This window comes from Numida meleagris, chromosome 2 (assembly GCF_002078875.1).
Source record: "Numida meleagris isolate 19003 breed g44 Domestic line chromosome 2, NumMel1.0, whole genome shotgun sequence".
NCBI lineage: Eukaryota > Metazoa > Chordata > Aves > Galliformes > Numididae > Numida > Numida meleagris.
In genome coordinates, this window is record NC_034410.1 from 83,634,012 (window position 1) to 83,661,810 (window position 27,799).

At 38.6% G+C, this 27,799-nt stretch overlaps 1 protein-coding gene across 29 annotated transcripts in view; it reads left to right on the top strand.

The window, feature by feature from the left end:
- Positions 1–27,799, top strand: part of LOC110394552 (poly(rC)-binding protein 3-like) — a 498,677-nt gene that overhangs the window by 100,784 nt on the left and 370,094 nt on the right. For 22 of the 29 annotated variants that reach the window (XM_021388493.1, XM_021388486.1, XM_021388487.1 and 19 more), the window contains exons 2-3: positions 9,624–9,762; positions 27,382–27,489. The exons of 1 other annotated variant lie outside the window; for it this stretch is intronic. The gene's annotated coding sequence lies outside the window, so the exon portion shown is untranslated. Of the gene's footprint in view, positions 1–9,623; positions 9,763–12,049; positions 12,357–27,381; positions 27,490–27,799 lie in introns of those variants that run through there. 6 more of the 29 variants (XM_021388473.1, XM_021388472.1, XM_021388477.1 and 3 more) reach the window with 4 other exon arrangements.

Genomic DNA, 27,799 nt, shown 5'->3' on the forward strand with positions numbered 1-27,799 from the left:
TTGTTGACTGGGTCTCCTAAAGAGAGGATATAAAATCTCAGCCCTCCTTGCCTTCCGTGGTTAATTTTTATAAAAATCTAAAGTGAGGTGGGAGGCAAATGCATGAGGCCAGGCTCTTCTTGGTGGTGCACAGCAATATGACAAGGAGTAATGGCCTAAAACTTGCACGTAGGAAGTTCCATACAAACATGTGGAAGAACTTATTTACAGTAATGGTGACAGAGCACTGGAACAGGCTGCCCAGAGAGGTTGCAGACTCTCCTTCCATGGAGATATTCAAGACGTGTCTGGACGCCTACCTGTGAGACCTACTGTAGGGTATCTGCTTTAGCAGGGGGGTTGGACTTGATGATCTCTTGAGGTCCCTTCCAACCCCTGCAATTCTGTGATTCCGTGAACATACCGCTTGGTAGCTAAATACCTGGCTTGACTTGAAGTCTAATCTGTCTCCTAATCTGCAAAACTATTTAAATGAAAAAAGGAAAACTCAGTTTCATACCCAAGTGCAATCCTGTTGTGGAAGAAGTGGAACAGAACCCTCTTAAATTAGCTGGAATATTTTCTTTCCCCAGTATCAGCTTTTGTTAGGCTAAATGCAGTTCTTATATAGACTGTAGCCTTGTCGACATTTCAGCCTTAGATGCTTAATGCTGGGAGTAGACACCTTGACGCTGTCTTTACTATGAGGGTGGTCAAACACTGGAGCAGGCTTCCTGGAGAGCTGGCTGATGCCCCATGCCAGTCAGTGTTCAAGAGGTATTTGAACAATGTCTTCAGTAATGTGCTTTAACTTTTGGTCAGCACTAACGTGGTCAGTCTGTTGCATTCAATGATCTTCATAGGTCCTTTCCAACTGAACAATTCTATTCTAATAATGTGAGATGCTCTTCTGTTTTGCTGAAGGGCAAGATGTGACTGCTTAAGCAGCAGTGAGGGATTTCTGTTGTTCCTGGGGTCTTCTTCAAGGAGGTGAGGAAGGAACAGATTTGTGGAAGTGCTTTTAGAATCCCAGGCATGGAACAAGTCTGAAATGAATTTTCATATGTTCCAAGATAATTGTGCTGTCATGTTGTTTTATTTAATGAAAACTGTATTTATTGAGCAGTATATTATTAACTATTTATTGAGCAATGAACACAATTTGATGGTTCCTATATTTTAATAGCATATGCTAACTGCAAAATAAAAGCAGTGCAAAACAGTTTTACATACTTTGAATGAGTGAAAATTTATTCTATTTTACTTAAGAATTTTTAGTATAATTAAAAGTAGTAAAATAGAGGGGGTGCTATTTGGCTGAGTGCTTTACCATCCACTAGCAAGGCAGCTGCTAAGTCTCCATTGAAAAATCACTTTAAAACCTAATACATGGGATGAGTGCTTGCCAGGTTATGAATGTTCATTGTTCGATTTTCTAGCTATACTTTATTGCTCTACTGGGGATAGTAAAAGGAGAAAAGGACTGGTGGGAGTGCAGGAACATGAGGGTCAGCATGAGGGTCAGGTTGAGAAAATGGGAGGAAATGAAACCAGTGAGGAGACATGCATAGGTGATCTTAAAGATGTGAGCAGAGTCAGTTTGGTCTCTGGGTAAAAAAGGGGAGATGTGTACTTCATATACATTCAAGGTTGACTTTTCAGACTGAAATTATTGCAGTTTTGGATTCACTGGCTGAAGAGAGGGAAGTTAACAAGTCATAACACAGGTTACGATAACAATATTGATGTGTTTTTTTCTGGAAAACCATCCTGATTTTTAGTAAGGTCAACATTATGCTTTTGGATCTACTGAAGTTGAGAGCAGTGGGAATGTAAATCCTTTTCCCAGCCCAACAAGGATGACTGGACAATTCAGTTTCTCTTCCAACTGCACTCTGTCTGTCCTGACCAGGCTGCAGCCTGAGCAGATGGAACTGGCAATCAGAGCGATGTGAGCTGCTTGGGGGACACTCCTGATCAGCAAGGGAACAGGGGGTGTAGCCTCCAGTGGACATAGGAGACAGAGTGCTGGAGGACACTGTAGTGGGAGGTGCCTATAAAAACACTGAGTAGAGGAGCAGAGTCATGCAGTGAGGAGAAATCAGAAAAAGCAGGCACTGCTTAATGCCCAGTTTCTCACTGGAAATGATGGGCACTGCTACCCTCTTCCCTGCCTTTGCTAAGTGGCAGAGCTCTTTGTCTCCTGCCTGCTTTCTTTCCTCCCACTGCCCATGCCCATGCATGCTGCCAGGAGTATGATTGGAAGACAACAGTTGTCCAGGCCATCAAGGGGGTGAACCTCACATACCAGCAGCAACTGTGTGGCTGTTTTTGTCAGGGAAACTGGGAACAATGGGACCAGAGCTGGCCAAAGGTGACCCAGAGTAGTACCTGGATCTATGTGTAGACAGAACAAAGTATGACACTGCAGAGAAGATTGTCCACGGCCACTAAAGACACAGTTAGCTTGGACATCTGCCTGACAGCAGACTTTGACTGCTGTCTGAGACATCCACCTGTAGTGAGATTCCCTATCTATAGCATGTGAAAGGCTACATGGGATCTGCTGTAGGATTGCATTTGATGCCTCCTGACAGTGCAAAGGGAAGCACAGTGTGCTCTTATTTATGCCACTTTGCCTTCCCTCTTCCCATTCCTTCCTTCTTTTCTTTGCTGCTGATGCTCTCATTCCTTAGCTGAGGAAAGAGTGAGGCAAAGTGAATGTCAAGGTTTATGTGGATTCAGCGAACTGTCCTTAATGGTTTCAGACTGAGTGAAAATGCTGCTACTCAGGGGAAATTCTGGACAGGAATGGCTCATGGCCTTCTTCCTCGTGACTCAATCTCCTGGGGCTGCACAAAACTGTGTAAAAAAGCATATAGCGTTTTTAGCTAGTTGCAGAATCTAATGCCAACCATCCTGCACTGTATAATTGTGCAATGTGGGGAAAGTACAATGTTTGTCATGCTTTAAGAAAAACACCCTTTAAATTAGAACTTGAGCCTGCTAAAACAAATGACTTCTATGAAAATGGATGTGGGATCCTAAAGCAGTCATGCCACATAGTGATCTAGAGAAACCCGAATACAATCAAGAATATGACTCTAGCTAAAAGATTCAGTTTGTATAAATGTTATTCTCACACATAGATACCAGCTTATCACATTGATGGGATTTAGTGCATACAGTCTCTGCAAATAACTGCATATTCTTGCAAATTTGGAAATCAGCTGAAAATTGAGACTTGAGCAAATTCTTCATACCTATGTACTAAAAAAATGCAGTGAAGAAACTCAGACAGAACGCTGATCTTTACTGACAGCATTTGTATTTTTTTATAGTCGTATTTATGTCGGCTCTGTGATTCCACATGATGTAGGGAGATTTTTCTACTAGTACACAGGAAACCCTTGAACATGGAAGATAATACTTACTAAAATAGATCATGTTCCCAAGGGGAAAACAGCAAAATTACATGAGATTCATAGAATAAGGAATATCTAAAATTGCCCGATTATTTAAAGTGAGGTATTTTTCTATCAATATAAGATCTTGCTGAGCTTCTGGAGCATGACTCAGAATAGGCATTTTGCCTGCAGTTGACAATATAAATATTTTATATGATCTCACAAACTATTAGAATAATAGAAGTAGTGTTATTTAATCCACTCCTAGCAAAGCAGATGCTTACCAGAATACATAAAGCACTCAGGGAACTGTTTTTGTTGTAGTTGAAATGTGTTGGTAGAATGATTTATCTGAAGTTAGATTCCTCGTTGTGGAAGTGGATCTGATGGTGCTTGTGAGACATAATTCAAGGTTGTACTGAAAACTCATGGAAAAAAATGTAGTCAATAGAAATGTTGTTCATGAAAGAACGAAAAAAAGCCTGCCTGAAAGGTAAGCGGGTAAAGCAAGAGTCTTGTCTTGGTACGGGGGGCTGGGTGGGGGGCTGTGAGTGACTCCATGAGGTGAACTCTTCCAGCAGGAAACACTCAGACTGACTGCAGTCCTTGGGTTTGGGGTAGGTATTTCAGTGTTGTGGGAAAGGGTGGAAGGCTCAAAGGCTGCTTCCTTAGCATCCATCTCTGCAGTGTGGGAGGAGAGGAGTACTCATTGCCAAACACCATAATTTTGCATGATTGATCTAGGGTTAGTAATCAGAATGGCATTTTTTCTACAATCCTATAGAAGACATTTAATGTGATGTCCTTTTCCTCTGAGGTGACTGTGCTTAAATGTGTTAAGCAAAGTGAATGGTAAAAAAAAATATTACTAAACCTGCATTTGCTATGTGATAGACTCTATCAATCAGCACCGTTCTGTTTATTTACACTTTGTTTTTTATGCTTATTTTATCTTTTATTAATGTGTTTGATAACATAGCTTTAGCTGCAAAGCAGATTTTTTAGCTCTATTGAGGTTTTGTTAATTTTTTTAATACAGATTTAAAAATGGGAGCAGCCTCTGGATTAATGGGCTTGAGCTGGAAATTTATAACTGAGTAACAAATATTATAATACCAGTGAGCCAAGCAGAAGAAAGGAAAATTTATGATAAGGGACTTCTCTGGCAGTATGAATCTGACTTATGTGGGCTACGGGTTGAATCATCCCATGTTGCCACAAGGACTGCTGCTACTGCTGAGCACTGTCAGCAAGCAGGACAGTCAGATGTGTGTGTGGCAGGGTGGGGAGGAGGGCACGTGCAAGGGATTAGGAAAGGGACAAAGAAAGAATGGCTATTTAAAACAGGACATCACAAGCCTGGCCGGTAGTTCATGTTATATATAATTCAGCCAATTCATTGGGTAAATCATTTCATATGCTCTGTGAAATGCAATTTGCTTCCATGGTCAAGCATGACAAAGGTTTCACAGAATCACAGTTGGCAAAGAGCTCTTCTAGGATGGTTAATTCAGGGCCTGTGTGTTTGCTGAGGTATCTTGTCAGAACATTAAATAATCACACTATGTCATGAGAGAATATCTAATTAAGAGTCCAGTTTCTCAAGGATCCAAGTACCTGTTACAGTGTTCTGAGAACCCTTAATTCCCACCGAAAAGAGCAGCAGCTTAGGGTGTTCCCAGCAGGCGTTTAATAGGATTGTGCCCTTACTTCATTTGGGCGGGTTAAGTCCGGGCCAGTCAGGTGAAGCGACAGTAATCAGACGAGACAAGATAATGACAAATAGGGATACATCCCAGCAGGAATATTATTACTTGAAAATGATGGAACAACATTTTCTGTGTGAAGCCCCTTTAAAGATCAGGGCTGGATTTAAGGATGTACTCTTAAGGATTAAATTTGTGGCCTTGAGGAGGTCTACCTGTACTCACACATGCGATAGATCGGTGGGAGTTGACATGTACCCTTTATCAGCCCCAATTGATACCCTGTAGGAATAAACAACTGAGTTCCCACCCACTCTTTGAACCCAAGGTCTTCAAGGATTTAGACTATTTTGTAAGGGTTGTCTGCATTATAAAGGCAGAATCAGTGTTTCAGAACGTAAAGCTTGAGAAGAATCTGTTCAGGGAAATCTGAGAACTGTAGTATCCTGAACAGTGCTCTTCGTTTGAGTTAATCATTGGAAATAAATTTGAGATGGGTAGGTGGAGACCTACCAGCAAGATTTTTTCCATTCTTAGACACATGTAGCTGTATAAGGAGAAGAATGCTGGATGTGATCAGAAGAGAATAGATATTGTATTTTGATCTATGATATGTCTCTTAAGCAGAGATGAAGGTAGAAGTGGTGTTCTTTTCTGAGTATGAAGTGGCATTACAAAAGAAGTAAATGAGAAAAGATCATACTATTATGCTAAGCACTTTTGGGAGAGTAGAAGGTTAAAATGAATCTCTGAGTTATCAGGCTCTTAAGTGAGGGATGATGCATTAGACTACCTGATTTTATTTGATTTGTTGGGAAACCAGAGCTTCTGTGCTATTTCTTGAACAGAATTACAGGCTTCATTTAAAGAGAGAAGCAAAGCACACTCATCATTCTGGAAGAGATCAACGTAAGCATTTTCTATATCATGAGTAATGTTTACTGGAAGAAATCAAATTACTGTAACACAGACCATCTGTTTTCTTTGCATGCAATCATGTAAGTGTTTTAGGACAAGCCATCCTATTTAATCAATTGTAAATCTCTTATGGGAAGGCACTGCTTTCTGTAATAAAATCTATTTTTGTGGAAAATGTAAGAGTTTTAAATACCGGTTTCTTCTGCATAAATATAATTTACATACTGTTCATAACATAAAGGGTAGGGGTGTACAGCAGTAGCTATTATCTGTTAAGAACTTAATATTATGCCTCTTTCAGTAGCCATTTTTGGTTATTTGTTGTATCCACAATTCATTGGTGTTCAGCATTGCTGGGGGAACAGCAAAATAAGTAATAATGTTCATTTATAGCCTGGGAAGTTTCTTTCTGCACATAATAATTATGCATATCTTGATTCTATTTTGTTGCATGTCTACCATGACATAAGTGATCACTGGGGAAGTTATTTGTCCATTCTCTAAATACTTAAACTTCAAAAGACAGAAGAAAGAAAAAGTTTTCTTGAAAATGACTCTGTAGAGTGACATTAGAAACACTTAGAAGTTGTGGTGTAAAAAGAAGACAGCAATGAAATGTGTTTACTTCGCTTTTAATCCCTGTTAGCAGACGCATAATTGAGCACACCACTTATTTTTGTATCTCTTATATCAGTTTCCTTGATTCGTGTATTGTCCTCAGGTGCATATATGTTGTTTTTAAAATCAGAGGAAGCTGAAGGTCTGCATTTTAAGCAAAGTTCTCTGATTGTAAAAGAAGCTGTGTGTGTGCAATGCCAGAAGTTGTGCTATATTGTATCAAATGGCTCTGAAATAAAAGAAGGGAACAAGCAATGTAAGTAACACAATTGGAAATTCCCAAAGAAGGTTGACTGTCCTTCTCAATGAGGTCAGCAAGCCAGAGTTTCATTTGCTCAGACATTTCTAAATCAATGGTATTTTGTCAGAATAATTAGGCTGCTTACTCAGGCTTGAAGAATGTATGGTGCAAAATTGTTGCTTTTTCTTGGGTAAATGGTAAGAGGCAGAGAGGGAGAGACAGGTGAAGCATGCGCCTGAAAAAATGATGGTGCCTACACTCCAGTGCCATCTCATGGTACAGAGGAATCTCTCCAACTGGGGGAAGATCAGGAGAAATGAAACGCCCCCATAAGACCTCCCCAGCTCATTCCCTTCAAGTATGTTTGTGAAGGCTGGATTCAACAGCAGGTACACTAAACATTTCACAGAATCACAGAATCCTGTTGGGTACAATGGATCTCTGGAGGCCATCAATGACATCCTAGTCTAAGAAAGGCAAAGTTAGATCAGATTGGTCAGGGCCTTGTTGAGTGTGGAATATCTCCAAGAATGGAGATTCACCAGCCTCTCCCAGAAACCAGTTTATCAGTCTTCCTTTTGCTGCCATTGTTCCCCTAGAAGCTTGTCTTGTTGCTCCGTGTCTCTCTCACCAGTTTCAAGTCCAGCTGATGTCTGACTTCCCTAATTTCACCTAAAATGTCCAGAACAGTGATGCACTGCTCCCAAGTAACCTTCCCTGCCTCTTTGTAATTGGTTTGTCCGTGCTGTCCCTCTACTGTGATTTGTTTGGTGGTTTATGTGTGCTAGAGAGGCAGTCTTCTCCAAGCAGCTCACTCATCTGGGCCTCTTCGCTGTATTGGTTTTCTGGAGACACGTTTCAGGTTGAGCTGTCAAGAAAATCAATATAAATGATGTTTTGATTTTTCAGATCATCTTCCTACCATGTCCATTTTCACTTTCCAAATCTTTTAAGCAAAACATAGTAATGTATTCTGAAATATACATGAATATTTCTGCTTTTTTTTTTTTTGCATTTGTATATGAGTAAATTTACTAATTTTTTTTAAAAAATATTTATTTGGAATTTGTAAAGAATTTTTACTTATTCTGGAAATTTTACTTTGGAGCCAGAACTTTCAAACAATCACTGTGAGTTCTCTATTAGCTTCGGTAGATTATGTACTACATTTTCCAGTTGTATGGTCTGTTTTACCCAAGAAAGGTGTATTGTTATATTTTTAATTATCATAGAAATTATTGAACTAGTTCAAAGAACAATAAAAGCTAACATTACTGCTTGGAAATTTTCATATTTTTAATATTAAGAAATAATTCAGCAAAGTGATTTCATTTGATTTGTGTAACAGAGGGTAAACTGTGAATTACTGCTGTCATAACTACACTATATTTTGATATAATAGTAGTGTTCATCTGAACAGTAACAAAATAATTTGATGAATGAGCAACTACAATGAGTATCGTAAAAGTACAGAAGTCCTGATTCCTTTTTAAGTGCTGTAAGTAGCAAATTCTGCTGTTTATTTTAAGAATTTCCTGTGTCTGCAGTGCTGAGTACACTGAAGTAGGAATCAATGACAAGGTGCCATATAGGAGACTTTATTTATAGTAGCTTTATAATGGATCTAATGTGAGGCAATAGACTTTGATATTAGTGACCTTTAATAGAAAAATCTCTGAAGAGAATTTTGCAATTTTACCTCTGAAGTTGCCCCTGTTACAAGTTCTTTGCATTTTAGGCTTTGTGAGGCAATGAAAATTTATTCTTTGTTGGTTTCTCTTCTTTCAAACTATATTGCTCTCCTGGCTATTCAGTTGACAATTTGGAAAATTGTTCAGGGGAGCTCTGAAACTGACAAAGCTAGATGTTTGCCTATTTCTACTTTTAATAGAATTCTTAACTGCAATATATTTGTGGTGGTTGCATGTTTGCTTTTCTCCACTTGACCCATGGCAGTGAAGTGGTTGTAGAAGATGTGATTCATCTGTACAATTCAACATCCCTTCTTCCAGTTCTCTACCAGATGCACCAATTTTCTGAAGAAAATGGAGAAGAAAAGTGTCACAGAAGATTATCATGCTTAAATGGTCTCCCATAGATCCCTTAGTGCTATATGGCAGAAAAGAAGGAAACATAAGTGTTTGGTCACCATTATGAAATATACTGAGGTCTGACCAGCTCATCCCAAAAGTGGAGGAGTCTGCGGTTCAAAAAAAACAAAAAACAAAAACAAACAAACAAACAAACAAACAAACAAACAAAATCTTTAAGGAAGACCTTGTCAAGTGAAAAGCAAGTAGAAAGGATAGTTTAGGAAAGATATAGGAAAGAGAGCATGCTGAGAATGATGGGATTGAACAGATATTTCAGGCAGGACCATGGCCATTACCACAAACAGCTGGATAAAGACTTAAGAATAGATACATTTAACATAGATGAAAGAAAAACACATTTGAAATGTGCACAATTACCTAGTAGAACTGATTGCTATCAGATACAGGAAAATTTTGGAAACTCTCCTCACATGTATTATCTTTCCACAACTGAATAGGGCAGCTTAAACGATTCTGGCACTTTCTAAGCAATGATCCCTGCAGACAGCTTTTTCAGAAACTCTCTAGGTCATCTTATTCGTCTATATTAGCTACTTTTGAAGGCAGGAGGTAGGAACGACTTGAATTATGATATGACTGGAAATGATTGTTCGAATGTCTTCATACACTTGATTTGGTCTCTGTATCCTCTCTGTCACAGGAAACCGTCTTAAACCCAGGGCAAGAAACATAAAGTCACTTGGCTGTCCCTTATCTCTAAGGGCACCTGATGCATAAGTGGACTAGAGAAAGGAAAGAAAGAAAAACTCCAAAGACCTACAAATCGTCTTGCTAGCAGGGTGAGTAGATGTCTCTGTGTCTCAGACTCGGATTAGATACACAGCAAGCAATGCTGTTTAGAGAGTTGCCTCAAATATTTTCTCCAGTAGTTTTTGAGAAAAAGATTGTAAAAATTTCCCACTGGAGCCTCACATATGTTCAGAAATACGAAGACAGACAACCCCTATATTTTCAGTTTAGGCCTAGAGCATGGATTTAATAGAATAGACAGTTCTGTGTCATGTTTCTTTTAATGTATGTGTGCTATGAAGGCCCTTTTCAAATTGGGTAGGTGATACAGGAATGTATAACTATTACTGAATCTGTCCAAGCTCCTTGTGATTCAAAAAGAGATCCAAAAGAAAAAAGAAGGTAGTAAAAATCATTTTTCCTAGTTCGTGGTATGGTTAGACTGCTGTAGATTTAGACATGTGTTCCATTCCTTCCTTAAGCAATTTTTTCTTGCTTATGAAATGAAATGGAAAAATTACCTTGCTGAGAAGTCTATTTATGTGATAGCCAAAACCTAATTTTATGATCCCTTTTTCTTTCTGTGTTTGCCTATTCCAAAATGTTGTTGCGGTACAGACCTCAGCAGGGTTTGGACCCTTTCCTCTGTTTATAGCAAGCCAATCCAACATATTCAAGAGTTCTGTCTACAGATAATTTACTTTTCAACAAGATGATGAAAATCCAAACATATGACTAAAATGGAAGAAAATCCAACTCAAATCTGAAGATTACCTCAGAGCCATCCAACTAGTGGTTTGTGTCTCTACAAAAAACAATAATAAAAATGTTGCACTCCCCCATTAGATAGCCCAAAGTCACTCTGAGCATGTACCTCCACTGTGTTAGGTATTGCTTATCTTTCCACCCTACACACTGGCAAGGTTCTTGTCTGCTTCTGTGTTCTGTGCCTAAGCTGAATGAGTATAATGAACTCATCTTCCCCATAACACAAACTGAGTGAACACTGTTTTTTTGTTTTTTCTTTTAAAGAAAAGGTAGAGCTGCTGAATTACGAATTCAGCTGTGTGTCAGCCCACCCCACCTAGGAATCTTATGGCAATTTGCCAGAGCCTGCAACACAATAAAACAAAATGAAAGGTGCTCCAGAGGACAGATATTTTCCTGCCAACAGCTCCCTGATATGCAGTACAATATCCAGCAGTATAATAGTGCCTTTACAATTGCTACTCAATGATGTGTTTAGTATAATACTAGGCTGTTTCTCTTAGCATACAAGCAATGTTTTGACTTTGAAGAAAGTCTGCTTTTTCATACTGAGTGTTCTTTGAAGGGGTCTGTGTAAGCATAAAAGCTGTCTGGACTTCGACGTAGTCTCCAGTTAGAAGAAGGGTAATTTTCTTTTTTTTTCCTTTTTTAATTTTTTAATTATTTTTGTTGTGTTTTATTTTGTTTTCAGTAAATACTGCTCTGAGAGTGCTGAAAGATTATGCTGATGTGCATAATTTTTGCAGAAATCAAGTTATTCCCTTGCTAATTCTGAACCCAATGGCACCAGCAAAACCAGTCCCACTCTCTGCTGTTGGACACTGGGATCCACAGGAAAAAGTGTTCAGGGATTGAGGAGTCATTTTTCTCCTCTAGCAGCAGTTTCTTGCCTCCTTGTGGAAAAAGCAGTAGAGCAGAAACAGCCTGTGGGCACAGGTTCGTCAGTACTTCATAAATAACACAGTGTCTTCTTCAGCAATGCAATTACACTCTGTGGTTTTAATACTGCAGTGTACTTTCTGAATCACCACTTATTTCCCTAGTTCTATTTCATTTTATATAATATCTGTATAGCGGAGATGGGATTGACATGCATTGACACAGTCATGTCATTAAGTGAGGGGCACTATGACTGAGAACAATAAGGATGTTCAGTAAAGGTGTCAACATAACTGAAGATTAAAGTTAGTATTAATTTTATTCTTAAAACCATCTCTGTGTGCATTGCGTTTAAAATCAATGTGTAAAATACAATCATCCTCATGCTGAAAACTTATTGAAGCTTCATGAACATTACTGCAGGGAAAATAGCAAGTTGGTAAATGATTAAATGCATAATTAAAGGTTTCACATTTAATCCTGTCACTGCAGTGATTTATGGTTTCTATTATTTCGTCTAAGTAATGCACTCCTTTTTTTCTAGTGTTTGTTCTTTTCTTCATTGTTGTTAGTGCCTGTAATCTTATGCTAAGGAAATTTATCACGAGGAGAATGTTTCAGTCCTCAGCTGCAAGGTACAGAGAGTTAAATCACAATATAGCAGATGCAATACACTTCCCATTGCAGTTGGTGGGAGAATTGTGAAATATTTACAGTGTTGGGCCACAAATGCTTTACGTGTAAGATCAAAGGGAAGGATGTAGTCTCTGTGCTTCTCTGCTGTCATATTTAGGACTGAAACAGGTGTCTTCAGCAGCCAGTCCCAGGAAGGCTCAATAAAGACATGGGGCTGAGACACACAATCTGCCTCTGTAGCACATGCCAGGATTGGGTGGAAACCTGCAAATGCAGCAGAACCTGCCTTGAAATAGCCCGTAACAAAGGCTGAACACAGCCCAGTGCCTACAAGCTACAGAGTCTGGACCCTTCTCCAGAGGTAGGTCCCCACAGCAGGGTCTTTGGAAGGGTCTCACCAGGCTTGGCTGTTGCCATTGCTGCCTGTTGGTTACCTGGGAGCTCACTGCTCATGCTCATACTACTCGGGAAGGGGAACACGAACCTGGGGAGTCTGTGCTAGCCTAGCCTGGGGAGGGTCAAACACAGATACCTGAGAAGGATGCTGTAATCTTTGGGCTACGGACACTTCTGTTGAAGGCAGGCTGATGAGGATACAGGGTTCAGGGGGGCAGAGTGAGACTTCCCAGCATGGAGCTTGCTGCGAATGACCTACTCTGAAGTGGGGAACCTGCCCTGAAGCCTCACACCTGTTGCAAATCCCATTTGACATAGTGCTGGCCCAGAAACCCAGGGCTCTTTCCTTACTCATCAAGCTGCCCAGACACTGGCTGTGCTCTCCTCTCATGAGGCTTTCAGCCAACTGTGTGCTATTTACAGCTTCGTTCTGAAACTGCTGCAGTGAGACTGATGGGCCATTCACCACTCCTGTTTTCCAGTCTAGCCTGTAGTTCTGCTGGAAAGTGGGTGTCCATGCCAATTCAGGCTGAGGAGAGCCTGGGAGTGAGATCTGTCTCACACCTAACCCTTGTTAGGCGCATGCGGAGCAGATCTGAGTCTTTGGGGCTTAAACGTTGTGTCAGGATTGCAGTGGTTGCTCAGTGTAACATAAGCACCTTGTTGCTGAGGTAGAAATACTTCTGGGACTTCACAAAGAAGTAGTGAGAGATAAAATTCAGTGTCCACTGAATGTAATCTTCTTGTTGATAGTTTTCATATTCAGACAAGTAATTTTTTATCTGGTTCAAATTTCCTCTCGACGAAGAACCCACTTAAAGCAATAAGATTTCTTCTCCTATCAATATATAGTACTAAGACTATCCTCTTGGAGTCATTTCACGCAAGAACTGGTGTTCTTTTCCAGACTATTGCAGGATGAAATAGTTTGGGTTTTATTTCTGTTTGGTAGTTTGAATTCACTCACATTTTGACTTCATCAAGTAATGTTACCCTGAGTGGAAAAAAACGTTACCTTGCTTTAACCTGCATATGGCTTGTAGATATACTCAATGACAGTTTTTAATACAGTTTGATTATGCTCTGTTGAAGGTGTTGTAATTTAGAATCTCCATACCATTGGATAGTATTATTGTGTTCCTTCCTATTCATTGTCCCATAGAAAATATTTTTATGCTCTGCAACTGTTACAGTAGAAACTTCTGAGGAGAGCTTTACAAATTGTAGTAGGAATAAAAAAGAGAATGAAAGAGTATTTTTGAGAAATGGTCATAGACGAAAGAACATCTATTTTGTCTTTTTGCAGAATGTCTGTTTTTTGGTCAAGTTTTTCATTATCCTAATATTTTTCAGCTTTTGGGTTGCTTTTTTGTTTGTTTGGTTGATTGTTTTTTTCCTGCCACATTATTTTAAGATAGGTAACCAGCAAGAACATGGTGTTCTGGAAAGTTATAAAAAGTGTTAACTCCAGTATTGCTTTTCTTAATATTATTGTTTGGGGATGAGGCTGCTGCATTTTGAGAAATGTGTGTTTGTTTTAGTGAGGGAGCTTATTCACAATGAAGCTTTGTGTTTTTCTTAGCTAGAGGAAAATCTAGCAGTCCAAATAAGAAGTTCCTCTTTCTCTACTCAATCACCAGAACTCTAATTGGCAGCCTGGCCTTCTCCCTGTCATTGAAGTCCCCATTTGGATCAGAGGGCCCTCAACACTTCGTAACAACTTTCCTCGGATCTGGCTAAACTGAGTAATGGTTGCTCATTACCACTCCTTCAGAAAAATAATTAAACATGTGAATCTAATCCAGGGCTACAGCAGTATTGTGTCGTACCTTTTTATGCACCTCTTGTATGATAAAGTTCTCTCTGTGTAATTCATTTTTCTCTGCCACGAGTACAAAAAGTAAGTGCAACATCAGCTGCCCTTTAGGATGTGTTGGCTGTATTTCTAGTCTTGCATTGAGAACGGCAGGTGTAGCGCACATCACAGTGTGGTAGTGGCCCTAGTAATTTCAGTGGGCTCCCTTCTGCGAGTCAGAGTTTAAGAGTGCAGCATTTATCTTCTGCATGAGAAGCTTCAAAAAGAACATTGCCATGTCCTGCCATCCATAGTATTTAGCCTTGTATGTGCTTAGGAGTGAATAATTTGTATTTTGGAACTGCCATCTACATGCTTATTTTGAGAACACTGCTGTTTTATTTTATTTTTTGCTTTTTCTGAGCCATAGAAACTGAGCGTGTTAATTCCTTTAAGCTTGAAAATTACTGCCCTTTGGTGTTTATGATCAAAAGCATTAGCAAGACTCTTGAGTCAAACTCTGTCAGAATGAAATGGCACAGGTTATTTGAAGTCAGTATGTTGAACCATTCCAATAAGCAGCAGAGGAGAACTTGGCCCCCTGTCCACAAGCCAATAGACCATAGTGGCATTTTTACTCGCACCATAGGCATATGAAAAAGTACAATTTTTATGCAGAATATTATTTTTATCATGCACCAGGCTTAGTACTGGTTCGACTCTACGTGCCACAGTATTACATATATCATATTTAAATTTATAAGATAGAATATGCGTTTCACAGACCAGGAAACCACATACAATGTTTGAGACCTGTATCACAGGATACAACAATTAGATCTGAGATCCCTGGGAATGCAAGTTCAAAACAAAAACTTTGCTGCCCAGAACAGAGTCCTGTTGAGATAGTCTTCTTTATATATCTCGTAATATATCTTTTTGTCTTTTTAGCGCACAGCTCTTATGCAACATCATGGCTATTTTTTCAGAAAGCATGGGCTAAAGATGTCTTCTGTAGCCCCAAGGGAAATGGCCCTTGCTTTCTAAAATATACATATTCTGTTTTGCATTGCTGAATAGTAGGGGCAAGCATCTAGGAAAGAAGAATTGGTTTGAAGAGGCTATGCAGAGAATATTTAGTACTATGATGAGAATATATGTATGAATTTTTATTGCTTACTGGCTTTGAGGCTTAACTTTTTCATCACAAGCTATGAGAGGCTGTAGGACCTGCATGAGAACAGTTTTTCTGAAAGAGGATTATCATGTTTTTGATCATTAATTTATTTAGGAAGTTTGATAGGTGGTATGTAAAGCTTCTGGCTGAAGCAGTGAATCTGCAGTTTGACTTGGTTAGCAGAGCCACACAGAGAGCTGCGCCACTGCCCAAAGCCTCTGACATGGCACCAGGCAGAATTGTTCCCAGAGTGCATTGCCCACAGCTGGTTTCTGCCACTTCAAACATGACAACAGTGATCAAAAAAGAGACACTGAAGCTGTTCCTTTAATTCTCTCCTGCAGTGTTGAACCCAGGCAATATAATCCACCTGCTCCCATTTGCCATGAATAAAACATCATTCCCAAGAGCTGTTAGAGTCGCTGTTCTGGAATTTGTGGTAGAGACCTCACTTTCTAGTAGCACCATAATTCACCAGAATGAAAATTTTTAACAGAATACACTCAGAACAAGAAATAAATGATGTTAAATTCAATGATTGCCTGATATACCCTGATTCTCACCTTCCAAATTTTCAATAAAAACCCTACACAGGCTACTAAAACTTGTAGAAAACAGAAAATGTAAAGACTTTGTAAATATTAGGGGAATAACCAGGACTTCTAGTATTCAAAAAAGCAGCACAAGAGGTCTGGAACTTCACAGCCAGACCTTTCAATGTAACCAAAAGGCAACATTTCCCTTTCTAACCACCTAATCCATACACAAAGAAATGACTGAGAGAGACTCAATTTCTTATTTCCCACAAGAAACAGCTACCTCTCTTTGCTTACCTCCCATTGCATCTGCTTTGATGCATTCAGTCTTGCTAAAATATTAGAAAGGTCAATACTGAGTTAAGGTGGAAATGTTATTTTATTCACTGTTTCTGGCAGCCCAAGGTTGTACATAGAGCTGAAATTTATTATGTTCCTTTTTTTCCCCTTGTAAGCAATAAAAATGCTTACAAATAATGTTTTGCAAGGCAAATAGTGAACTTGGGGAACTATTATTTAGCAGCTTTTGAAGATTGGCAGCAAGGTAGAAATGGCACTGTGGTATAACAGAGTTTTAGCCTAGTATATAATCATGTTAGTTGATGGATGTGAAATATGATTGAAAATCATGGCACATGTTTCAGTGAGCTTGTTCCATTTTTTTCCTAGAGATACAGTTTGGGATGGAGAGTGATGGTGGTGCTGGATGGAGGATTGAATGGAAATCCCTGGGGAATGTTTGAGTCTAAATGGAAGGAGAACATTTTTTACTCCCGCACTTTGGTGATCTACTCTGACTTTCATGTTTAAGAGGCAGTAGCACTTTATTGAGGGCAAGAAAGAGGCTTTGCAATGATAATGACTGAATTAATGAAAAAGAGAAGTATCTTAAGTAAATGGTGAAAGCCTGTGAAAAGGCCAGAGTGGCTGGAGTGATATTCAATTGAATACAATAAACTCGGAAGAAAGTAGAATGTTGTGATGGGATTGAGAATATTTTTGTCCCCATAATCGTTTGGATTTATCCCCTCTTTTGTCCTTATGCATATAAACATACCTCCAGCCAACCCAAGCCTGAGCATTATCTGACTCTACTCACTTCTTTCATTTTTCCTCCATACTCACAAAAACATTATGAGAAAACAAACAAAAAATCCCACACCTCTCTAAATTTCAATCCAGTGAATCTTAAATGGGTTTCTGTTAAAACCAAGAGATCCTTAAGGAAGCAAACTGAATATTTAATCCATATCCACACGCAGCTCTCTAGCATTTTGGCTGTCTTTTTCCTCAGGCAACCTTGGACTAGCCTGGGAGATTTTACTGACTTCAAATGCATTAAATATATTGATTTGCAGAGAGCTTTGGCGTCAGGCTGTCTGTAGCCTGTGTCATGCTGTTGGAAAGGAAATGCTTTTGCCTCTGTCTACAGAAGAAACAAAATGAAAAACATTATCAGAGTTTCTAATCATTGTGGGAGCTGGAGAGACCAGGGGAATTGGCTAATAGCAGCTGTGTTGCAATTAGTGGGGAAGAACTTGGTTAAGAGCAGCAATGATTCTTTTTAGCTTCTGAGAAGACTTTAAATAGCATATATTTTGGAAAAATCATTTGTCCAGAAAAAAAGTGTAGCCATTATATACCTTCTCACTGTGATCAGAAATGTTTTGGAGGAGATGCTTTACTTGTCCTTTCCCTTTTAAAACATTATGTTCATTTATCATAATGCGGTACCGCTGGTGTTAGTGCAGTCTTCACTGAGTTCTGGACTAGTTCCAAGCTGTGAAGGGATTGTATAAAATCACTTAGTGTTTTTCCTCCTACATTTTTTTTTCACTCTTCCAGAAGTTTCTTGTTCAATTATTTGCCCTAGGAGTCTTTTCTAAGGCTTTATCAGGTGAAAGGTTATGCAAATATCATTCCCCTTGCTCTACCAACTCTGTCTCCTCCATCATCAGCAACTCCATGAGCTCCTCAGTCAATTTCTCACAAGAGCACTGAGTTCAAGCTCCATCTGCAATGAAGATTGAATGGCTGCATCTTTTCCATCCAAGACTTCAACAGGAAAAATAAAATAAAATGCCTCTTTGGTGATTGAAAACAATCACTTTTTCACCAGAACACTGTTAAATGCTGAAAGTGAGTGAATATGACTCAATCACTACCTACTTCATTAAGCGATAACCTTTTTTCCCCACAAAACTGTATGAATAAACTTTTCCTTCAATCAAATCCAAATAGGACTTTCATACACCCTTTACTGCACCACATAATTAGCACATCCACTTTCAACATCCCTTGCTGTAACACCACACGCTACTCTGCCCTGCCCCTACCAGCTCTGACGCACATTACCACACTTTGCCATACAGCACATCTTCTACCTGCTGTTACCAGCAGCCCTTGCACATACATCTCTGCAAAACATGGGTTTCCTCCAGCCATAGCTGTTGCATGTCTCTGCCCTCCTTGGAGCTAGCCCCATTGTGTTTGACAATTTGTGTCTCAAAGTGATGTTTGTCTGAATTTTGTTGTGGGTGTCATTATTATTTTTAAAAAAATATTGTCATGTGAATGTTCCTCCATTTACTTTCCTTAACAAAACTTTTCTGTAAGTATTTCCACTCTTAAGGAAGCTCACAAACATGTGAGCACCTTTCATGTGCTTTTTATTCTATTTAGCTAACATATACTCTCAGCAAATTCTTACAGGCCTCCCTTAAAAATTTCTTTAGCAATCCATTTTTCTGAGTATCACTGCCACCTCCACAAGCGCTGCTCATTTTCGTGTGCCTCCTTTACAAGTGTTGTTTGTTTGCTTTCTTAATTCTTACACTTGGTTGTCTGACTGAAGGAGAGGAGTGTTTACTTGTAACGCTCAGGTAGGTATTGTCTTTTCATGATAGTCAGCTCCTTACTGGTTCATAACAGCGAGCAGCAGAGTTCATTGTGCCTAATAAATAGCAATTGAATGGGTTGCCTAGCTTTGTAATTTGTTTTCGTGTTGATGTAGAGCAATATATTCTTTTTTATTTTCATTTCTAAAGGGAAATTTTACCAAGTTGACTTCTGTTATTCTTTAGTTTTGAAGCACAGTGTCATGTAGCACATAAATAAGAGTACAGCTGGAGTGAACTGAACTTATTTTCAACTGTGTAATTGTTTTGGTACGTAACTTTTATGTGACAAAGAAAGAAGGTAGATTGGAGGCTCTTTCTTTCTTCAGTATCATGGTGGAGGTGACTTACTAAAAGAAAACAAGAGTTGCTTTGTCTATCTGTTAGTAAGAGCTTAGAGTCAGATGAAGGTAGAAGAGATTGAGATGGGGACAAAGAGGAGATACTTGAAGTTGAATCCTGAATTATATGAATATGCTGCTATTTGTTCTCTGATCGATGTGACCTCTGCTATACTTAAATTAGGAGTAGAGGAATGTAAGGGACCTCCTGAGTCACTCTGCCTTTCCTCTTGCCATCACAGCTGCTGTTCTGTATAAATCCCTTTCATAAGGCTGTCATAGTCCATCCAACTTAGTAGGGCTCTTTGCCCTTTTATAGACTGGTTGTTCCCTAGCTGAACTCATGTCCTAATGAGAAGCCTTCTAATTTCTGGATAAGGTAAATTCAAAGCCAGTTTATTCTTATTTGTTTTGCTGCTAATATGGTCCTCTAGCTTAAATGGTTTTGCCTCTCTGATGACTGTGAAACTTTCTCAGGTTTTATTTCATGATATTTAATAAACCATGTTCTTTGAAATGTGTCTCTAGGCAAGTTTTTTCTTTAGTTTTCTGTTTTGATAGATGTTCTGTTTACCTTCTCCATTTTTTCTTTTTTAATTATTCTTGCTTTAGGGTGTGTAGAACTGTGATAACTCAGTATTTCAAATGATTTTTCACCAGTTTCAATGCTTCCCAATGTAAACAAGTTGCCTGATGTGTCTTGGACTCTCCTGCAGAGAGAGTTTGTAGGATTCTTGAAGACTAATCTCTCCTAGTTCTTATATCTGTGCCTGAGCTAGTCACGTGGGCTGTCTGTATAATCCACTGAAAGAAGTATACCTAGATTGAGATGTATATGACCTATTTTAGGCATCTAATTTAAGATTAAAGGAAGCTCACCCTAAATCTCTTAGAATAATGGAAGCCCAAGGTGGCTTACATTGATATGAACTACAGCATCTAATCAGAATAATACTATGGCTTCTGACCAGCAGGTTAGCTCCCAATTCATTGTGGTAATCTGTGTTATTTCTGTGTTATTCTCTGTGAGGGTCTGGCTTTTTGCATAAAAAATGAGAGCAGGCTAGAATATAATGGTACTATTTCTTAGATCATCTTATGTGTTAGCAAACGATGAAGGTAAAAGCTAAGTAGAGTGTTTGCGTAGACTTAATTGTTCCAAGTGGACTTATTTTTTATATGCTTCTGGAAGAGTAGATATTGAGGACTAATTCTCTATTTAATTTTGCAAAACTCATGGATTCTTCAAGTTATTCTGCCTTAAAGTCTTAGAACTTTATTGTTGGCAAAGCAGTAGTGTCTCAAACAGACAGGGCAATGGGGCTTCTTAGCTTCTGCTAAGGAACAAGAAGATAGGTAGTGTAAAACTTTTTTTTTTTTTTGTTAATGGCTTCAGGAGAATACTATCTCCTGCTATTTGACAAACTAGTTAATATGCAGGTAATATTGTTGAACTACAGCAGATAAAGAATTTTCAAGGATGATCAGTGCTACACAGACCTTCAGAGAAGTGTAAAGGTGTTCAAAACAGTTCTAGAAGAACTTTAAAGTCAAGGATCAACTTGGAATTTTAGTGATTTAATGTTCTCAGTCAATCTCTGTTTGAGGAGGCTAGCAATGCCTATAAAGTCTTTCTGAATGACAGTGTTATTTGTAGCATACTACTTGAAAATGCTTCACAGTTCTCTACAAGCCTTGTAAGCAGTACTTCAGGAAAAGTACTTGGAGCTTAAAAAAAAAAACTCAAAAAGTAGATCCTCCGGAAAATATGCTGGTGGTCAATGTCAGTGATAACTGTGAGAGTTGATGAGTCTACACATACTAAAAACGTCTACTCCACCACACATCTCTAACTGAGTTCTTCCCCCAGAATGACTGGTCCTTAACCCAAGGAAAATTAGCTGTGCTGGGACAGGGGGCAGTGGAGGCTGAAGAAACACTTTCTACTTTACTGGGGAAAGAGGAGGCGCATTGATTTGCCTGCAGACAGTGTGTATTCAGTGCTGCTCAGATGCACAAACTGTTGGGAGAGGTGAGGTGGATCAGTTGAGATAGTGCGGATGGGAGTCTGAAGTCTTCATGTGAGCTGGTGCGCTATGTGGTCCGGGGTGGGGCAAACAGTTGCTTTTGGCATCCAAAATGAATGAAGAGGCTGTTATCGTTGTGACATTTAAAAGGAACAAAGTTTCATGGAGAGTTTTCAAAGAGGCTTGGATTATGTATTATGTTTTTCTCACACCATCCCATTTGAGAAGTCCTGCTTATGGGCTTTTTCGCCAAGGCAGAAACACAAAATGCATAGCTTTTGTGTGTTAAGAGTTTCATATATACTGATTTGTTTACTCTCATGGCAGAGTAGTGTTTTCTGAAATAATCATAATATTCATCTAGTTTGTATCTGCTGATATGATGGCTGTGTTGGAGTGCATCAACTTAACAGTTTATGACTGGGCAGAACCAGTTTTATTACCAAGTCACGCTCTGCTGTTTGACTTGTCATACATGGATCTCACAGTGCAGTTGTGCTTTTGCAGGGGCAGAGCTAATGGATGCTGTCCAGAGTCCATGTTCCCATTGAGAAACAGCTTCCAGTGCCTTTTGATATAGAATTTCTGTTCTTTGTCCTTGCAGTTGCTACTTTGATTATAGAACTGAAGAATTATTTCAAGGTGTCATGGTCCTTGTAGTATTATGTTTCTGCTCAATTTGTAGAACTTGTGTAGGATCTACTTATAAATCAACAACTCTTTGTTGTCTGATGCTGCCATTCCCAATTCATATCATTCCATTTTCTTTTTACTATTACTTCTTTACAAGTTTACCTGAAGCCTTTCATGAGCCAGCCATGAATTATGAGACCTTATTTTGTCTCATTTGGCTGTATCTTCTATCACAGAATGAATGCTTTATGTGTTGCTGGAGAGTGATTGTTTATCCTGCTTCATTTCAACATTTCATGTTCTTGGCTTGTGGAGTTATGCATTGCTATCATTTTCTTTTACCATGGGAGTAGTATCTGTTGTAATTACAAGCATTGAAGTTGTTGGAGTTTCACAGGGTAATAATTTTGATGCTATGCATCTCTAACATCATCCGCTGTTGCAGTGTAAGAATAATTTGCCTACAGAAAACTACCTTTGGGGGTTGTCTCGATTCCTTTTCGAGTTCTAGAATACTGTATTTGGAACATGCTGGCTTTTAAAGCACTTAATCCTTGGAAGAAAGAGGCATTTGGTAGTGCAGTTGGTAGGTTGGGTTCTAAAACTGGGTCTAAGAGTTATCTTAATCATCTTAAATCCATCTTATGACTACTGGCTTGTGCAGTGCTGAAGTTTCATTGCGAAGGTGAAATACTTCCATTGTTTTCTGTACCTCAAGCCTTATTAATAACACCTTTTCTTGCAGTAAGCTAAAAAGGGGCTTCCCTCCCACCTTGTGAACATGGCTGAATAATAATTTCAGCTTCTTCCTGTATTGAAATTAGAATAAATTCTTCTAATTAATGTAAAATGAATGAACAGAAAATTAGTTGATTTCTATCTGAAAAAGGGAATTGAATACTCTCAAATCTGAAGGAAGTACTTCAGGATCTAGGTTCTACAACATTGCTTCATTTCAAACTTGTGGCATTTTTCAAATTTAAAATCATTTTCCTCATTGAGTGGAAGTTTTTGTGTAGCAAGCATTACTTCAGAATCATGTGTATACATACATATGTGGAAACACAAGCTGTCTATTCAGACTGATTAATGCTATAGTTGCCTAGAGCTGTTTTTTGTTTTTTGTTTTTTGTTTTTTTTTTAAGACATTATGAGTCTGACCATGTCAGCTGTTTTCTTTGATCCTCTAACAGTTTTCCCCAAATGACAGGTTCAGTTTCTCTGCTGAACTGATTTTTCTCAGTTCTTGGCTTTCTGGAGAGATACTGATCCTTGTCAGGCAATATTTGGGTCAATAGAAAGAGCAAGGTGAAAACTAATGCAGCTGGAGAAGAGAAAGGAAGCCAGTTCACTCAAGTAGTTTTCCTTTTGGAGAAAAAAAAATGTAGTAAAGGTACTAATTTCTTACTGGAAGAGATGAGGAGAAAGAGCAGTGATTAAGTGTAAGATGTTTTGATTCTCACAGTATATAAATTATGAGTTTAAGGAGAAAATATTTAGAAAACCTGTTTACAATGAACTCTTTGGATACTTTAGAGAGGAGCAACATGGATGATTCTAGTTCAACTTGAAGATATATTTGAAAACCTCTCAAGGTTTCATTTTATGCTTGAACTAAAACACCCATAGACCAAGCACAATCAGTTAATTTTGAAAAGATCTATTTCAGTCTTCATGGAATTAGAAGTAGTAAAGTACATGAGCTGAGCACAGTATGAGTGCTTTGTTAATGGAGCTTATTTAGATAATCAGTAGTAAGAAAAAAAGTCAAAATAATGTAATATCAAAATAAAACCAACTTTGGTTATATTATAAAACATGAAACTACTAGGTATTCCATTTTATGTTGATGGACAGAAACACGAAACAGTGTTTTGACGTTACAGGACCTATTTATGAAAGCTTCCTAGCAAGAATATTTCTTCCACGTGAAAATGTACATGCTACTTGCTTGTTGTAGTCTGGATAACCATAAGTTTGGAAATGTGAAATTGAGGCTTATTGGAATAAAAATTGAGGTGTTTTTTTTTCTTTTTGCTACAGTGTGAGTACTAATGGGGATGAAAGACTTAAGTGTAATTTATCAGGTGCTTCAGTAGTGAAGGATCACATTAATCTTGCAAGAATCACTCATATGATCCACTCAATTCCTATCTTTTTTCTGTGCCCCAAGCAACAATTTGCTGTGAGATCCCAATGAGTTTGATACCAGAAGGCCATTGACCTAGGACAGCCATAAATGGGTTGCACTGGGGGAGGATGAGTGGGGAGGAGTTATATACCTCTGTGTTTACTCTGCTCTTTTCCTCCAGAAGTCTCCCTGTTACTACCACTACCTCCTTGTATCTTCTGCATTGCCTTGCTCTGCTTTTTCTAGGTGGCATCTACATCAGCAGATGCAAAACCTGATATGGGAAGAGCTTGGGTGTAAGTTTCCAGTAGAGTAGGCTTTGCAGGATCTGTATTTTTGATAATTTTCATATAACTCTATACAGAGACTTGTGTCTTACTGGATTACATATGCTGTTGTACTATCCAGGAACAGCAATTATTTGCATTCTTCATTTAGAACTAAATGTTTTCAGTGTTATATTAGAACCTTAAAAAATATTTTGGATAGAACTGGGAAATCAGTTGACAGTTGACCTCTTACTTTTTTAAACAGCAAAATTTTATTTTGTCTGCAGTGGCAAAGCTGGTCACTTAAGAAATTCATAGAATAGCTTGGGTTGGAAGGGGCATTAATGACAGTCAAGCTTCAACCCCCTGCCATGGGCGGAGATGTCACCTCCCAGAGCAGGCTGCCCAGGTCCCATCCAACCTGGCTTTGAAGACCTCCAGGGATTGGGCACCCACAGTTTCTCTGGGCAGCCTGTGCCAGGGCCTCACCACTCTCTGGGAAAGAATTTCCATCTAACATCTAACCTGAATTTCCCTCATTTAAAGTCATTCTCCTTTGTCTTGTCTCTATTGGACATTGTAAAAAGTCTCTCTTGTGTTAAAACCTCAAAAGAAATCTGTTAGGTCACTGAAGAAAAAACTCTCCAGCATTCTCCTTTGGTTTCCCATTACCGTGCAAGACTACGCATTGCTGTTCTGTAGCTTTCTGTATAGAATTTGTCCAATCTTGTATGAAACATAGTAGTAGTCTGACCAATGCTGAAATGCTTATAAACACACAAAATATCATTCGACCTCTAAGGTAATGAATCACTTCAAAATTCTGAAGGCCTAAGCAGCATAACATGTAATGTAGATTTTTTGAGCCATGTGAACCCTCAGGTTGTGCTTGTGCTGTTGTTACAGAGCTCCAGTCTGTTTCCTGGAGGTTTGCAACCTACATGTGTCCTTGCTTGCATCAGCCAAAATCATAACAGCATAAACAAAAATTGTATCGCTTTTCCTTTCTTATGAAAGCTCCAGACTGATACAGCAGAAGCCAGTTATCCATTTTTGTCAGGGCACAGGAGGATGTATCTGGGAGAAGTATATATACCAAGTGAGGGAACTGTACCAGGCTTCCATTGTGTTAAAGACAACGTGTTATTCTTCATATTGAGGAGATCTTTTCTGTCTGATACCAGGTTTTGGTGACCCTAGTGACTTTGTGTGTTTTAGTTCATAACTGTGGTTGTATGAAAAGGCCCCCAAAGTTGCATGGTCTGGTCCCGCACCGGTTTTTAATTTCTAAACCTAATTCTTAGTAATGCTACTTAACTGACAGTCTATGCTGAACAAAAGCAGATCACTTAGCTAGGAGGAAGGAAAGTGTTGATACCTCTTGCTGTGATGTAGCACCAAGAGTCCCCTTTTGCTGTAAAGAACTGGGAGGGTAATACTATTTTAGCTGTAAAGAATGACTGAAATTTTGACAGTGGCGTTATCTTTTAGTTTCATGGTTACAGCATCTATACAAGGAGGTCCTGCCCTCCTAAATGGACACCTAAATGCCATGGTATATAAACAAGTGGTTGCAAGGGGAAATTTTCAACACTGGCTGCAAGCTGGTGTTTTTTTTCCTAATGACATGGCTTATTAAAAGTGTTTATCCTGTAGATTTGAAAAGTATCTGTGTGATTCTAATCTAGCTGAAACCGTAAGTAACAATGGCTAACGTGATGACAGTCAGCAGACCTAATGCAAGGGAAACCTTGTGTAAAATGAGGCCTTCTGCTCATTTAGTTTAAGGAGCTGAAGAATCTAAGGCCTATTCTCAAGCTACCCTGTGCCACTTTCCCTCAACTGATTAGCTGCCACCAGTTTCCATTTGTGCTACTGATAAGGCAATTTCAGTTTTATTAAAGTTCTCATCTGGCTTACAGTGAAGAACTGATAATGTTTTATTTTGAGAAAAAATCAAGAGTTAATAGGAAATCTGCCAGAAGGGGAAATTAATGAATGAATAAATAGGCATGAAACAGATTTTTTTTTCTAAAGATATAAGCTGCGTTCATGCTGCCTTTTCAATGAGTAGTTTGGGAACCAAGGGAAAAATCTGTTGAAATTGACTACAGATTTCCTAAAAGGCACAAGGAAAGGGGGAAAAAATAAGTAGTTCAAGTATACAGACATAAAGGAGCAATTCTTAGAAAATACAAGGACACGTTCTACTGAGGGGCTGGGTATTTTGGGTTGCCTGGTTTTATTTTTTTTTTGTTTGCTTTTGTAACAGAAGCTATATAGTATTCCTCAGGGCCCTCATAAACTATTTACATTTTTCTCTTTGTTCCCATCCTGAAGTACCAAGAAAACAATTGCCTCTTTTCTCATTTCCCTTCTGGTGTGATTATAATGTATTTCCTGGGCATCTTTTGAGATAAATGTAATGTGTTAGCACATAGCTATTCAATCTTCTAAGACTACAGAATAGCTCTTCACATGTGTTCATTTGTATGTGATCTTGTAATAAAGTCCTTTTTAACTATAACATCTGTCAAAGGTGTATGAAAGCCCTCCCATTCTGTGTTTTCACCATTCTACTCCTTGTTAAGCCCTGAATGTATGAAATAACATCAGTATCAACTATTACTCTAGATCCATACATGTGAAACTCAGAATGTAACAGGATTCTCTTCTTTGTATCCCCTGGTTTTTATCATGGAATTCAGTTAATATTGTTCATTACTATTTTTTTAACTTGTTCCAGATGAGATCCAGAATCCAAATGTTGTCTGAATCATGTTTTGCACGTGGTAGCTTAAATTGCTATTGACTTTGGTCTCAGCTTAGAGCTTGTTTCGCTGCACCACTTCAGACTAATCTCCCTTCAAGATCTGTTCTGCACTTGCTCATGCTGAATCTTTTCCTTATCACATGCACAGTAATTTATTATTTTTAACCCATTAGTATGAATAATGCATATGACATTTTTTTGAGTGAAGTCCAAATTTTTTATGTCTGTTGTTTTGAGGTGAGAAAGCATTTTATTGTTGATCTGAGGCTTTTTTTTAATTTTTATTCCCCCACTCAGGAAGAATGAAGAGCTCAGTTCTGCCATATCTTTAAACACTTGCCTGTCCTTCTTTGATTTAATTTAAACATCTCCCAAAAAAAACATATCTCACGAAAAATAAATCTCTAATAGATGTGAAAGTGGCTGCTGGCTTGTTTAAAGTGAGGATCAGAAGACTTCTTTCATCATGCATCTTCAGATCCACAGATGATGTTTAATTGCAGTGCTTGTTTCCTAGAGGTAAGCTAAACAGTTGTCTTCAAAGATATCTCTCAAATATTCTTGCTCTCCTGCTCTCTTCTGTCTTTACAATCAAGATAATTACTAAAATTCTCCAAGGAAGACTTTTATTTTAGTAGTAATTCCCATTCCAGAAGGCATTAAACCATGTTCCCTTACCATTTTGTTGTTTGAATAACGTCAGTATTACTGAAACTAAACACCTCTATTAATATAAGGTGAACCTGAATTTTACTTTTCAACTCAGTGTTCCCATAGTAATTAAATAATTCCATGATGCATCTTTTCCTTTTCCTGCTGCATTGCTTAA